This window comes from Talpa europaea (genome assembly GCF_964194135.1).
Source record: "Talpa europaea genome assembly, chromosome: 11".
Classification (NCBI taxonomy): Eukaryota; Metazoa; Chordata; class Mammalia; order Eulipotyphla; family Talpidae; genus Talpa; species Talpa europaea.
Window position 1 is genome coordinate 92301328 of NC_140078.1, and position 15990 is coordinate 92317317.

Genomic DNA, 15990 nt, shown 5'->3' on the forward strand with positions numbered 1-15990 from the left:
CTGCGGGTCCAGCTGCGCTGAGTGCCTTCTGAAAAAGATGAAATGTGCCACTTTTCCCCACCGTGCATCCAATGCAATGGGAATATTTGAAAAAGCATCTCCCTGGTGGTACAGGTGGTTGAGCACCGCACTGTGAAGCTGTCCGCAGCTTCTGCAGTGCCGGTTCGATCCTGGCTGACCAGCGAGAATCCCACACAGCAAAGAAGGCCTCTCCTGTCTTGCCCGCTGCTCTCCTCAGCAGTGTATTTCTTAAGTCTGCCTGTTCTGTTCCCTGCTCTATCTCTGGTGAATCCTCTCACCCTCCCGCGCATCCGGTCTGTACCCCGGTTCTTGCATAAAAATAAATCTTTAAAAAATAAAAAAATTATTAAAATGCATAATCTAGTCACCCCAAAAGGAGGAGGCAGGATGCAAGGAAAATTAAACTTGAGGGACAATATTCAATTTCCAACAATCATTACCCAAAATGGCCTAACACCATGTAGGTATAGCTAAGCTCTATACTTGTGAAAAGTCAAGAAAAGCACCGTGAGATAGAGTGGTAACACTTGCTGCTACAAGAGCTAACTCTTATTAACTTAATGAGGTTTCTTACTTTTGTGAGTCTTACATAAATCAGATTCGGGGCCTGCCAGCCATATAATGGATGTGCCATATCCTTCTTGTAGGATGCCTTCTGGAACCTATGGCATTCCTCAACCTGCTAGCAGAATGAAGTGATGAAAAATACATGCCCATCCTTGAATTGCCTTCGTACATGTTATTTCTGCTCACTTTCCACTGGCCAAAAGCAGTCATGTGGCCATGACTAATTGCGAAGGAAGCTGGGAAAGCAGAGGAGGGCACAGGTGTGGTAGTCACTAGTCTCCACCACCTCAGGAAGCCACAAGGGACAAGATGATTGAAGATACTGCTCATTCATTGATTCATTCAATGAATATTTTGAGAAGCTACTTCATGCCAGACCCTGTTCTAGACACCAGAGATACAGCAGAGCACACATGGATGTGGCTGAGCTACCGAGAAGTTCCCCACCTTATGGGGGAGATAAACATCAAACACCTCCTTATGCAATGAATTTGTAACATGTGGATGTGGGTTCAGGCCATACTGGGAACAGTTCAGGGTATCCAGAGTTCCTGTACCAGGATGCAAACATTTCCAGGAATCAGTGCAAAGCACTGCATAAATAAACCACCACCACAAAATCCTTCTCCATCTCTAACAGGAAATCAACTTAAATCTCAGGCTCCAAGATGAGGTTCTACAGGAGTCCTTACTGTTTCCCTGACCATAGTCACTGCATCGTTTCCTACCACCTGACAATCCTGGGCACAGGGGACCTCTTGTGGCCACAAAGCAGTGACTACTGCTAAAAGACTTCTTAATATTATCCTTTGGGAAGAGTCCCCAGGATGAGGGTTTGATCAAAAGTTACTACCGCCACCACACTGAATGGATTTTACCTGCACATACCACCCCTATCCTCTCTCCTGCTGACAACCTCTGCCTGGGCAGTGTTTCCGTTCCTCTACCTGAACCATCATTTATCAATATTTGAAAAAGATTAATCAGAGCAATAAAGAGAGATGGGAGATTTCTATAAGACTACAAAAAGGAAGAACTAGGCTGGAACAAAGAGTGAGTGGTTTGGGCTCTGTGACACAAAGATCTTTGGGATCCAAGCCAGTCCCTAGTGGTTACTCGAGGAGATGGGCTCACCCAAGGCAGCACAGCCGAGGGAGAAGGATGTTAGAGGGATTTTTTTTTTCACTCTTTCATTTATTAAAAGAAAATGAGTCATGTCAACTAACTCAACAAAGCAAAGTCAAGGTTATATGTGAAGTACAAGAGAGATGTGCATATGTTTAGAATGTGTGAAGAATTATGCTCCCAAAAGAGTATTCCTTGGCCTTGACCCAGAGTAAGTTCAGGGAAAGCATGTGTGATTACGGTGCCAGTATAAGGGAAAAACGAGGGAAATCCAAAGTTTCCCTAAGAAAACAGAAAAACAAAAATTGATTGGATACATGTGAAGAAGGCCTTTCATAGGATAGTTTTGGTATATTGATGGGTTTTGTCTATTTACAAGACACTTGGCCATTGAATTATAGAATAAAATGTATGGATTAATATCCCCAAATTGCAAATATCTTGTAAGCTGTATTTCTTGAAATGTCAGGTTCAAATTTATGATTGGGACAAAATAAATAAGTTATGCCAAGTACTGTTCATTTAGTCCTCCCAGCAATATGAAAAGGCAGGTACTATTATTAATTCCATTTTCCAGATGAAGAAATTGAACAAATTTATGTGATAAGCAAGTTGCCCAAGGCCTCCCAGTCAGACTGGCAGGGCCTAAATTTGGATTTAGGTCATCTAATTCCATAGTTTGAGCTACTGCTGCAATTTATTGCCTATGCTATTATAGTTTATGACAAATATTCTCTCCAATCTGAAAACTCTTAGTAATCAAACTATTTGATTTTCAGGTAGAGAAATAACAACCAAACAAATGTTCCAGTTTACGAGCTAGTAAGAATTTATCCACAAGACATGACTTGTGTATAGGCCAAAGATCAAGATATAAATACCAGATATGTTCATTAAAGTTTATTTTTTTCTTTTTTGGAAATAGCCAAAATATCAAGAAAATGCAAGGATTCATTGACAGAGAATTGGTTAAGTAAATTATGACCTCTCCATAAAAATGGAATATTTGCAGGCACAAAAAGAACAAGATAGATTGCTCCATGGTGATGTTGAAAACTTTGCAAGACATGGGAAACTAATCTGCATAAATAACGAAAGAAGAGCACATATTTTTCTGAGAGGATATTAAAAAAAACCTGGTTAATATTGTGATGACAATACAGAAGAAAGCAAACAATGTTACTGAATTTAAGTTAATGAATTGTATACTTTAAAGTAGCTAAAATGGTAGGTTTTATATTACATGTATTTTAGCACAATAAAAAAAAGAAAAATTCAGATAAGGGAGAAGAGATATTTATTTCTCATTTCCTGTATTTCTTCTCCATTTGATGTTTGCACATATACTTTATTTTTGTATATAGTCCTGTAAGAAATAAGGAAATGCATAAGAGAAAGTTGTGAGTGATCAGAGGAACTAAAAATCACTTATCAACTGCATCCCACATGAACAGCTCTGAGAGTCAATGATACTTAAATCTATGTTGATTTCAAGTGACTATGTGGGCCTCTGAAAGTTCCCATATAAACAGCCCAGCTCCCAAGAACATCACCTCCTGACAAGAGCAGGAGTTTTAATGAACGTGATCTGTGCAAAGATGACATGGAATACAGCACCCGCCTGACATATTTTCCTGGAATTTATTTCAGATTATCTTGTTTTGAAGAACAGGTAGTTCCTCAGTAATTTCAGACTGTCTTTCTGAGAACACACTATTCTGTGTCCTTTCTTTTCTTGACCACACAGTTTCTTTGGCCTTTTATGGGTTTTGATTCCTTTCTGAGAATGCCTTCAAACAGTGAGCCAGAATATAAAAATGCAGAGGGAGCAGGCCGGGCATTGTAAATTATGTGTGTCATGGTTAAAGATATCTGAGGTCAATATCTCACAGACAACATTGCCATTTATTAATTTGACTTTGATCATCTCTATCTTTGCATAAAAATATTAACTGAGCCTAAGAGTCCCTCACTCAAGATCTCAGGAGTGAAGGAATCTCAACTTTTGGAAGAGAATTTGGAGACCCTTTGTCTTTCAGTGTCTGTAGGGGTCAGACAAGTAAGGAAAAAGAGATTTTAGGGAGCATGGGGATGAAGAACCCAGGTGAGAGACTGTCCCTTCAAAAGAGAGGTCTCAAAGAAAAATACCGGATGGTCTCACTCATAGCAGGAATCTAGAAAACTTAAATAAGGGACCAGGAAAATGAATAACTATAAGAAAGTGAAAATCAAAATCAACAAAAAACTATGAACCAGAGACACTTTTTGGGGGGTGAGGGGTGGGAGGGGAGGGATTGGGGTCAGAATGGGGAGGTTGCAATTGTATGGGGAATATAAAAATAAAATTTATTATAAAAACAAAACAAAACAAAACAAAAGAGAGGTCTCTCTCTCAACTCCCGCCCCAGTGCGCTGAGAGGGATCAGTGTGGCAAAAAAAAAAAAAAAGGGTGTCTTTGAATTTTTCAAGAGAAGCTGGAAATCTTAAATTGTATGTAAATGATTCCTTTTTTTTTTTTTAAATGTTGGCAATCAACTTTAAAAAAAATTGATAACACTGTCAGGACCAAAGAAAACATGTGTCTTGGCTGAACCGAGATAGGACCTAAAACTGAGCCCAACTCTCTTCATTGTACAGAAGCGGCCTCAGAGGCCCAGAGAGGAGTGAAGTCACTCGAGCTGGGTCCCAGGGCTGGTTTGGGAAAGGAACCAGATCCAAACATAATGTACCTTCCAATCCCATCCTCTTTCCTCAGCCTTTCAGTTCCTCTAATAAAGCAGCTGACTAATTTTAGACAGGCATATGGGGAGTCTTCCGCCACACACATCAGTGAGCCTTCAACCTGACGGGTTGGACCTTCCCCACAAATAGAAGGCCCAGCTGACAAATGACACCCACTCTCCACTTAATTCTGGCTGGAGTTTAGCTCTCAACCTTTTTGGGTGGATATGGGGAAGAAAAGGTTGGAAATTCTACCCTCAGACAGTCTGTGGGAGGAACAGCAATGTCTGCACTTTCTCGTAGAAACGTTTTAAATCACTAAGTGCAAACATGGTATTGCTTGGGAAGATCTTTTCTTTGGCTTCCCAGGAAATAGATACAGGTCTCCATCCATCCTCTGGTCCACGCAACTGTTCAGGATGGGGCTTGAGTTGCCTTTGTTGTGAGAGGAAACAGACCAGTTGGCTAAGAGCATGGGCCAAGGAGCTAGATGGGCCAGGTTAAATCCACACCCTGGAAAGTCACTGTGCGATCCTGGACAAAACGTAGGACTTCACAATGCCTCTACCTCCTCATCTGTAAAGTGAGCAGCATGTCTTCACCTCTTTTAGGAGAGAGTTGCAAGGATTAAAGGTGTTAACATGCACAGGGTCCGAGACACGCGTGACGTGTACCGTGTACGAGTACCGTGGATGTGTCTACTTTCCAAAACTCCTGATGCTTGGGGCACAGCCCCAGGGATCCCCAGGGATCCTGTTGAACTGGTCTGTACTGTGGCTTGGGATTCACAGAGTTTTTAAGTTTCCCCAGCTGATTTCAATATGCAGCCAAGCTCAAGAACCTCTGATATAAGTGCTTGTTAAATAAATGATTGATTTCTTTTTGACATGAAACAATAGAAATGTTTTGTCTCCCAGGTCTGGAGTAGAACCACACTCCCTCTGAAATACCCAGGGAGGAACCCTGCCCTGTCTCATCCTTGCTTAAACAGAGACTGTCAGGCCTTATTGGTTGGCAGAGGCATCGCTGGCTGACTTTGGAAACACTAACATGCTCTCTCCTTCATTTACACACCTATTTTGCAACCTGTTTATGAGGTTTCCCAAGTGATCACCTTTCAGTACTATTCAGCTTGGAGGGTCACAAGATCCTGAGCACATATGCAAAGAAGATGCAAAACTTCCCCTCTCCTCTACAGGCCTTTCATTCCTCTGCAGGGAATTTAAGAGGCCCCTGGGGGTTCTGATTCAGCTAGGTGGGGGAGACAAAAGGGCAAGAATTCTTATAAGAGGTATGCAAATTTAAAAGAGGGATCTGCACGTCCAAATGATCTTTAATGAGTGGAATAAGCCTGTAGCGGTATGGGGGTGTGCGGATATACACTGGAAATCTGCGGGGGCGGGGGGGGGGGGGTAATGCCTTCGCCATTTCCCAGAACCTTATCAGTTCCAATTACCCAGACCCGTGGGAGAATGGGGTCCTCTAACCTAGTTACCCAACATTAAAAGATGTACCTCTGAAACTCATCTCCTCTGAGATGCTGGAGGATTGAATCAGAAATATTGCTGATATGCTGAATTATTATTAATTGAGTATGTTCCATCCTGAAACTGCAGCACCGTATGCTCTTAATATTTTTTTTTTTTTTTTTTTTTTTTTTTTTGTATAGAGGCATGCTTTATTTATTTGTTTGCTGGTCTGTTTGTTTGTTTTGTTTATACATGCACTGGGTACAGTCAGAAGCGCAGGAGGGTGAGAGAATTCACCAGAGCCAGAGCGGGGAGCAGAGCAGGCAGAAGGACCGAAGTACACTGCTGAGGGGAGCAGCGGGCGGCAGGAGAGGTCTGCGCGCCATGTGGGACCCTCCTCCGGTGGCCGGGGAGCAGCCGGGGATCGAACCGGCGCCGCAGAGGCCGCGGGCAGCTTCGCAACCCAGCGCTCAACCGCTGCGCCACCGGGGAGGCCCCCGTATGCTCTTAAATAGAAACATTTCAACTTCCTCTAATAAGGAAAGCTGATTTGTGAGTTACCTGATCAAAAACGGAAGTGGGCGTGGGAGCAAGGGAGGGTAGAGACTTCTATGTGACAGAATGTGTCTTGAAATGGGAAATCTGCTGGAAAGGTTTTTTAAACCAACCAAAACCTTGATGAGGGGCTAGTAGCCTCTGTGGTTGGAAGTACAGATTGGCCAAGTTCCCTTGTCTGCATGTCTGGCATTTTTTTATAAGCCCACATATTTCCCCCGGACTCGGTATCTTGTTAGTAAGCACTCAGCTGGTTATGGCTGTTCTCACGATAGGAAGCTGCTGAGTCCGAAGTTTTCCTTGTTGACTCTGGAATTTACCACCAGAAACACGAGGGAGTTAGTTGACCAAAGGTAGATTCATTCTTTATACATGTACAACCAGAAGTCAAATGAATGCCCTGACACCCCTGCCACTGGCTGTGGGATCATCCTGAGTGGCCTAATCCACCAGCCACTATCATTCCTTTTACCCTGTCCCAAGCTGTCAAGATTTCTGGGATTGCTGGAAAAATAAGTTCTTTTGCAATTAGTTTACTGTTTTTCACTATAGAGCTAAAACCTGCAAAGCCCTGGGCTGACTACCCTAAGCCCTAATCCTTCTCCATAAACCAACAGGCTCAATCACCACAAAAGGCCTATGAGGTGGATAACCCAGGTTTTCAAATCAGGAAACTGAAGCACAGAGAAGTTAAGTGACATATCCAAAGCCACAAAGCTAAGGACTGGCAGCATGGAATAGAATCCAGCCACTCCAATTCCAGCTGCGTTGCCTTCCCTGAGAGAGCCAGGCTGGACACCGAATCCTTTGTTAGGTCCTGTGGTCAGGCACACCTTTTCAAAAGCCCACTTCCCCCTTATAAGCCTGGTGAGCACCATCCCTCTGCAAGATCCGGCTCAGCTCTTCTGTGTGACAATGTCTAACATTCCCTGAGGGCCCTCATCTCACAGCCCCCCTTTCTCTGATGTTTCAGAGGGGCCAGCTATGCTTTAAATCCCCACGTCATTCCTTTCCAGAGGAGCACCATTTCTCAAGTTATATACATTCAGTTTCTCTCTCTCCTTCCCAATGCTCAGAGAAGTGCAAGCATCTCAAAAAGCTCAAATGAACAGTGCAAGCTCAGAGCCAAGTTTTCTGGGTTTGAATTCTAGACCTGGACTTTATCCCTGTGTGATCTCTGGCAAGTGACTTAACCTCTCTGTGCCATCTATAACCCAGGTAGGATAACCGTACCCATCCACTGGAATTGCTATGAAGATTAAAATGAGTTCATCTAAGCAAGTGCTTAGGACAGAGCCAGGCTTGCATTAAAGATACATTTCACTCAGCTCTATCGCTTTGCGAAGTTACCTTCTCACTTCCTTCTTCGATTCTCAGTGATCAGATTATTCTCCAACTCAATATCCTTCAATGAGTCCCCATTGTCCACCCAATAAGATGGCACAGCTTGGTGTTCAAGGCCTGTCCCTTCCTCTATCTGGAAAGCTTCCTCCCTCCATCCCTGCCAGATCAGTCCCTGCCCATCTTTTCAGGCCAGAGGTCCATGAAGCCTACTACAAAGAACCTTCTGAGATTGCCCTTTCTCAAACCCCTGCTTCCCTACTAAGGTCTCTACACTCTCCAGCACTTTTCACACATAGCCACCTACCATGTCTTGTCTTCTCTGCTCTGCCAACCATTAAATGTCTTCCTCTCTCTCTCTAACTACTTCTACTGTCAGATTGTAGTTAGTGTTCACTCAGAGCTAAACTGAGGTACCTGCATCATCTCAGCCAGTCCCGGCATAAACCATGGCTGTCATCCCACCTTTGACAGATGACCAGAGAGTTTTATCACTTACCCAAAGTCTCATAGCCAAGACCAAGCTCAGCAACTGAGCCCACATTTGATGCCACAGAGCTTGGTCCCTTACCCACCATGCTCCACACCTGCTTGAATGACTTCGTATCTCCCCAGCCCTAACACAAAATTGTACTGCTGAGCACTGCAGCCCCTGATAACAATAATGACAGCACGTTAATAACACAACAGCTCATCTGAGGGCATGTTTCCAGCACCTTCCTAGGCACTTACAATTACTTATCATGCATCCTCCCATCAACCACTGAAATAGGTACCATTTTACCCCCATTTTACAAATGACAAATTGAGGCATTAAATATATTGCCCTGAAGCAGAGTTGGGATAAACTCAGGAAGTCTGACCCTACAGCCCATGTACTCAGCACCAAACTATTTTTGAACGTATATACTGAAATGAGAAATGAACCACCATGTCTATTTTGAATGAATGGGTTGAAATGAGGAAAAGTAAGAAGAAGATAGCCTATCATTGAAAACTGGGATTTAACAAACTTGCATTTTGCAGACAACTCCTAAGCTGATGAATAGATATTCGGCCATACAGCTTGGTCAGGAGACTTCAGAATGGAAGAGACCCAGGAAGTCATCCTCTAGAATAACTGAACGAACTTTCTGAATGACAGCATGCTCCACATGTACTCTGTCCAATGCAAGAGCCATGAGTCACAAGTGATTACTGATAACCTGAAACGTGGCCAGTGCATCTGAGAACTCTGCATTTTTATGCTAATTCGTTTAAATGTGATTGGGTAGAGGTCACTGTACTGGACAGCACAGTCAAGAACGTGTGGCAGCAGCACATGGTCTAAGGCACTATGCCACAGCCCCTCCTGCTATGGGATTTCAGTGCAACTGTGAGGAGTTCCAGGCCCACCTCCCGAGCTGCACTGAGCACACTTTGCAGTGTCTGTGGTCCACCTCCCTTGAGAAGGGAGCTCGACAGTCACACACTGTGGAAGCTCGACAGTCACACAACAAAGAATGGAGGGGTGCTGATGCCACAGGTGATGATCTAGATGCTTCCACTTCCCTGTTCAACAATGAGACAATTGGGTACCCCTGGTGGCACAAGGCGTTAAGTCGCAGCACTGTGAAGCTACAGGTAGCCACTGCAGCAGGAGTTCAATCCCTGGTCAGGTTGCTGACCCACATGGCACAATAGACCTCTCCTGTCTGGCCCGCTGCTTTCCTCAGCAGTGTATTTCAGTCAATCCGTCTGTTCTGCTCCCTACTCTGTCTCTGGTGAATCCTCTTACTCCCACCCTACCACTACTACCACACATACCTCTGGCCTTCACTCCAGTTCTTATATATATATATTTTTAAGATTTATTTATTTATATAAGCACTGGGGACAGTCAGAAGCGCAGGAGGGTGAGAGAATTCACCAGAGACAGAATGGGGAACAGAGCAGGCAGACTGATGAAGTACACTGCTGAGGGGAGCAGCAGGCGTGGCAGGAGAGGTCTATGCGCCATGTGGGACCCTCGCCGGTGGCCGGGGATAGAAACGGCGCTGCAGAGGCTGCGGGCAGCTTCACAGCCCAGAATTCAACCGCTGAGCCACCGGGGAGGCCCAGTTCTTGTATATTTAAATAAATCTTAAAAAAACAAAACAAAACATTGAGACACCTTTGACATGGGCTTGACACAGTTATCTTAGAAAGACTGGCAGAAATCAACCCACTCATTCACATGCCCTCTTTGGCCTTTATCTGGATCCCTTAGTTCTGCTTTCAGGGGAGTCTCCCAATAAGCTACCTGCACCCAAGTCCTGGTGACATTAGAAGGCTTCAGAGCTTTAGAAGGAATCCAGACTAAGATGAAGTGGCACTTATTTCTTAATAACCTCACAATAAAAGCTTTTGATTCATTACTCTTAGGAAAAGATCTTTTAGACTTTGATTAAGCATCTCATAGTGGCTAGCCTTCCCACACTTCTCATCCTGCTTCCGAGATAGGTGCGGGAAATCGGGGCTGGTATTCAAGGCAGGTCATAAAAGCACTCACAGATGGCAGGACCTGCATTTTACTTAAATGCAAACAAAAGGCGGTCTCCTTACTAAATACCATCTGAAACTCTATCTCAGTTTTTATCAACTCTGAAAAAGAGATAATTTAATTTCAAAGTAATATTTAGAGACCAAGCTACATACTTCAAGGCTCCAAAGTGCATTCTTCCCCGTCTGCAATTTAAAAAATGTACCCTAATGATGATGCATTCATTCAGGCTATGCCTTCCAGGTTGCCACAGGAGGAGTCCCATGAACTAATTTGCCATGTAAAAGCAGTCTCTCCCCACCGGCTATCCCTGACTCAAATGCAGAAAAATTTGTAGTGAGGAAGAAGGCCCACAGAAATAGCAGGCTCCCAGGAAGAGCTGTGGTTGGGAAAAGCTTCATGAATATAATTATTACACAATTCATATAATGCTACTTAAGGGCCCATGGCCTCTCGGCTACTGCCTTTTGTATATACAAAGCCATATGCTATGACAAGAAACTCAATTACTGAGGCCCCCCAGGACCACACTATAGATTCATGTATAGGATCTCACCTAATCCTGAGAGATGAGACTTGTAATGAAGGAAAACTGAGGCCCAGAGATAATAAGGAAGTTGGAATTCAGACCCAGCTCCACCTGATCCCAAATTTCACGTGTTCTTCTATCTTTCACACCAAGTTGAGTGTTTAAGATATGGGGCATTCCCAAATGAGGGCTGCTGGGGAACAAAAGAATGACAGCAACCAAAGAGGCCTTTGTGTGAAGTGGAAACAGGAAGAAGCAGAGGGAGAAGAATGAGCACTGAAGTTGGAAAGAGATATGGTCCCAGGTCGGTACATGTAGGCCCTGAGGTCAATGGCTTGTTTTCCCTGGACCTCAGTTTCCTCATCTGCACAACCTAGGGTTTGCAGAAGTCATCTCTGTGATCTCTACCAGCCATTATTTCTTCTTGTCTGGCCCAACAGCCTGAAAGTCTAAATTCAGCCTCCCTGGAAGATCACCCTAAGTGAGATTTTGCTTTGTTGCTTCTGCAACAGAGACTAACAAAACTCAGACTTGTTAGACTAACAAAGTTCTTTAGATGAACAAGGTTCAAAGTGCTGCTGTCACCACCCTAACTCATGTGAGCATTTTCCTGACTTTATTAGGGAAATAATCCCATTCAAATATTTGCATTCTTTTTTTTTTTCCTGAGCAAACTTAATTATATTTACAAGACAGTTTTCTCTGGGATCCTTTAAACTGTGAGACTTCCTCAGATTTTCATTCTTTTTTTTTAAAGACTTTGACAGTTTTGAGGAATGCTAACTGGACAATCTGTAAAACATCCCTCAATTTGGGTTTGCCTGGTGATATTGTGCATGGTAGATGGTGGTTATCAGTTTTTTTCCTGAAGGGCAGAACACAGAAAGGAAGAAATAGTTACCGCCATTGAATTGTATATGGAAGAGTGTGACATTCGCCACATCATGCCCAGGGTGCAAACTATCAACATGATGTGTCACTGTTGATAAAATTTTCTTAATGCATGGCAGAGGTTGTGTTTGACATAAACTGCTGAAAGTTCACCTGCCAGCTTTCCCATACTATTCTCCTTGATGCACTTTTGTAATGTACAACCAGACAGAAGATTTCTACTAAGGAACAGATTCCAGCTATAAACCTTATTGCCCCTAAAAAACCAAGATGAGACACTGGTGAAACGCAATCCAATCTTTGAAAGGGGCATTTCCTAACAATGAGCATACAATGGTCTATAAAAGCAGCTGACATAAAGCACCTGGTACAATGGGCTTTGCTTGGTAGAGGGCTTGTTCTTATTCAACTATTTATACAAGACTTGGTTACTGCTCACAACACTCAGCCTCACTCTCACCTACAAATTTAATGCAGTTAAATATTACATATAAAGAACTTTTAGAAATCGATAAGGACAAAAGTACGATTTATCTTTTCAAACGAACAATGGAGATAATGAATTCACATAAGAGCACAATGGATAATAAATATGCTTGTGTGCATATATGTCTAAGGTGGTGATCTCTGAGGTGGGGTAGAAATGGAGAAATTCTAGGGTACACTCACTTTCTACTTTATGATTTCTGAGTATTAAAGAACTTTTTGCAATCATTTTTTAAAAGCAATAAAACAATTTTAAGGCAATAAAATACTATCTATTAAAGTATATGTGGTATGATTTCTAATCCAGTCCTGGTAATAAAATCTAAAATCTGCATTAGATGCCTCATTCACTGAACTGCTTCTTGCACTGAGAAGAACCTGCAGGCTTTGGGAACAGATGGTCAGTATTGTGAAACTTGATGTGACTCTTTATTCATATCTCTTAATTGGAAATTTAGCATGCAAGGTCACTCCACCTTATAGGTTTATAATAAGAAATTATAGACAATTTTCTTTGCCAGGATCTCAAGATTTAACAAGGAAGGCTACGACAGAGAAAAACCACTATGCAATTTTAGTTCTTCTTGCCATTTTCTGAGAAAAAATTTAGTTGTGTGCAATTTCTGAGGAAACCTCGATATTACTGTGGCCCTGCATACTCTTGCTTTGGCTTTATGGATGTCTGAGTGTCATTGTTAAACTAAGACTATTTTAATGGTACAAAGGAATTATCACAACATTGTTCTCACTTTAGCTTATATCAAGAATGAGAAAAATTAAGAATAACTGGATCCAAAATATAAGTATGAACTTAGGTTCCTAAAAAGCCCCTTTAATCGAGACACTGTTATTGAGGGGTGTTCATGTCAGAGAAAAATAATGTGATATTAAAATGCAGCTGATCACTACTGAGTAGGAAGTGTGTAATAGAAAGTGTGGCCCTGGTTTGTGAATTTCTAGTTGTAGGAGAAAGAGCTGTGTTGGAGTTGCTGACCAGACCACATGCTCTGCAAAAAAAGAACCCGAGATAAATGCAATGGGGCTGAGAGAAATCAATGTCCGCTCATCTGAAGTTGTGATTTTATGTGCATAAAGGACACTTACAGAGGTGCTCTGTATTTGTCTGTGTGACAAAAGCTGGAGTCATGGCCACGCGCTCTGATCTGTGAGGGATTGAATCAGCCTTGACGTTATTCTTCTGGGCCTCTGAATGCCTCCCAGTCTGCCGTTCGCTGATTAGTGGAATAAAGTACATTCATATATATAATGGAGCCTTTTTCTCATCAAGATTTGATTTAACTGTCATGGCTGAGCAGCCAGTAACTGGAGAAGCTAGTACATTGAGGTTTATGGGCAGCATGTGATTTAAGCCAACTTAATCCTAAATATATCCGGACCTTTCTGAAGTGTTTCTTCAGGAAATGCTATTGGAAAATGGTTAGGGATTTTCATTTTGTTTGGTGTTTTGGACTTGGTGCTGACTCCATTCGGAACATTTAAATCTTTTGGATGCTATTTTTGAATAAAAATTTCCTCCAACAAATTTCACTCACAGAGTTGAAAGAAAAGAACCCTAAAATTATTCTACCAATTCTAAACCCTCAAACAACATTGGAATTTTTTTTTTGAGACCCACAGCACATTACCCAATTTGGTTACAATCTTGCCACAACACTAGGCTGCCAGGCTGAAAAAGGACAATGGGGAAATGCACATTAATCTGTTAGAACTAAATACAAAGTAAAATTCTGCAAAGAGTCTAAATCAGTCTCTCAACATTGCTATGGTTCTGATTAATTGTAAGAATCCAGGTTAAGACCAAGTCTCTTTGATTGTGGGGCAGATTGGAAGAACAATCTCCCCAGATGCACACACTGTATAGCCAAATGTTCCAATGATTCATTTTCTAATTTCTTGTACCAACTCCTGCCAGAAATTGGCCTTAAAGTTGCACCATGCTGATGGGATTTCTGTTGAAATATCTGATAATGTGGAAAATACTATTGGGAATCAAAACAGAATCAAAGATGTTCTCCCTAGAAGCTCAAAGCCTGGCAGGTGGCTCAGGTGTCTGATTTGGCCACAATCCCAGGAGTTTGTGGTGCTTGGGGACCAGACGCGAATGAGGATGTTCCAGAGCACCTGGCACATCGCAGCCTCCAAACCAAGTCCACCCCCAGCAATGACAAAGCAAACAGACAAATGAGGATCCTCTGTGTTTGGGGTAAACAAAGACAAATGAGGAAATGAACTTCACTAGCAGGTGAAATATTCCAGTTCAAAGGTGTTTTCCAAACTGTGGTTATTTGCATATCATGGTTTTTCTTCAGACTGGCTAACTTCAAAACCTTAAATTCCATCCAGCAACCAGGTATAAGTTGAAAACTTATGTTCACATACAAACCGGCGCAAGGATGCCCACCTATAGCAGCTCCATTCATAGCTGCCCAAACTTGAAAGCTGTCCTTCAGTTGGTGAATGAAAAAAACAAAACAAACTCCCCAAATGGTAGCACATCCAGACAAAGGAATGTTATCTGAAAAGTCTACATACTGATGATTCCAACTACATGGTATTTTGGAAAAGGTAAAACTGCGACGATGATAAAAATTGCCAGAGGTTTGGAAGACAGAAGGAAGACTAGACAGAGTGTGGGGAATCGGCAGGGCAATGAAGACATGGGTACGCTATAATGATGGTTCCACATCATGACTCATCTGCTCAAGCCTGTAGAATGCACAACACCCAGGATGGACCCCAATGTACACTATGATCTTTGGGTAATTGTGATCTATCATTGTAGGTTCATGGCAGTGAACCTGGTGGGGGATACTGGTGGTGGAAGAGGCTCTGCACATGGCAGGCAGTAGGCATAAGGGAATTCTGTCTCTTTCTTTTGATTTTACTGTGAGCCTAAAAATGCTCTAAGTAATATTCTATTAAAAAAAAGAGATGCATATTATAGTCCCTAAGCAGACCATAGTATAAAGTCTGTGAACCCGATTGCCATCAATTCCTTCCCTTCCTGCACAATCAGGCTGCTTTTCTCATCAAGAGGCGGGGTCCATTCTCCTTCCTTTGAATAAGACTGGCCTGTACTTTGACCAGCACAGCATGGCAGAGGTAAGCAGCGACAGTGCCGAGCCTAATCTCTAAGAGGCCTGGAAACTTCTACCTTGCTCTCTGAAGAGAAGCCTGCGACTATACAAGAAACCTGACTACTTGGAAACCACCATGCTGTACAGAAGTCTGGGGGAGGTCTATGGAGGATCCCTAAGGAAACGAGCAGACAGGAAGAGCCATGACCCCAGACATATGACCCCAGTTGAAGCACGTCACCCAGTTCTCAGTATGCCTGAACACCACGAAGTGCAGATTAGTGATCTTTGATGTGACCAATATGAAGCCATGGCCCAGAAAGTCAATGAGCACAATAAGATGCTTGTTGTTTTAAGTCACTGACAATGGAGATAATCTAAACATTTTGCTTGAGGAGATATAAGGGGTGGTTAAGATTATATTCTGGATGCAGATGGTTCTAGATCCCAGCATCACTCAGTGTGCATGAAGCCTGAAGTCTGACTGTTACACTGATGCCCCCAATGAACATCAGCTCCCAGGATTCGTACTCTTGTGCAATCCCGCCTACGCTGGCTTTGGACTTGGCTGTGTCACTTGCTTTGGCCACAGAGACATGAGCAAGTGAGATCCAAGCAGAGACTTGATAAGACCTTGCACAAGAGGACTTGTCTTTTTGGAATGCT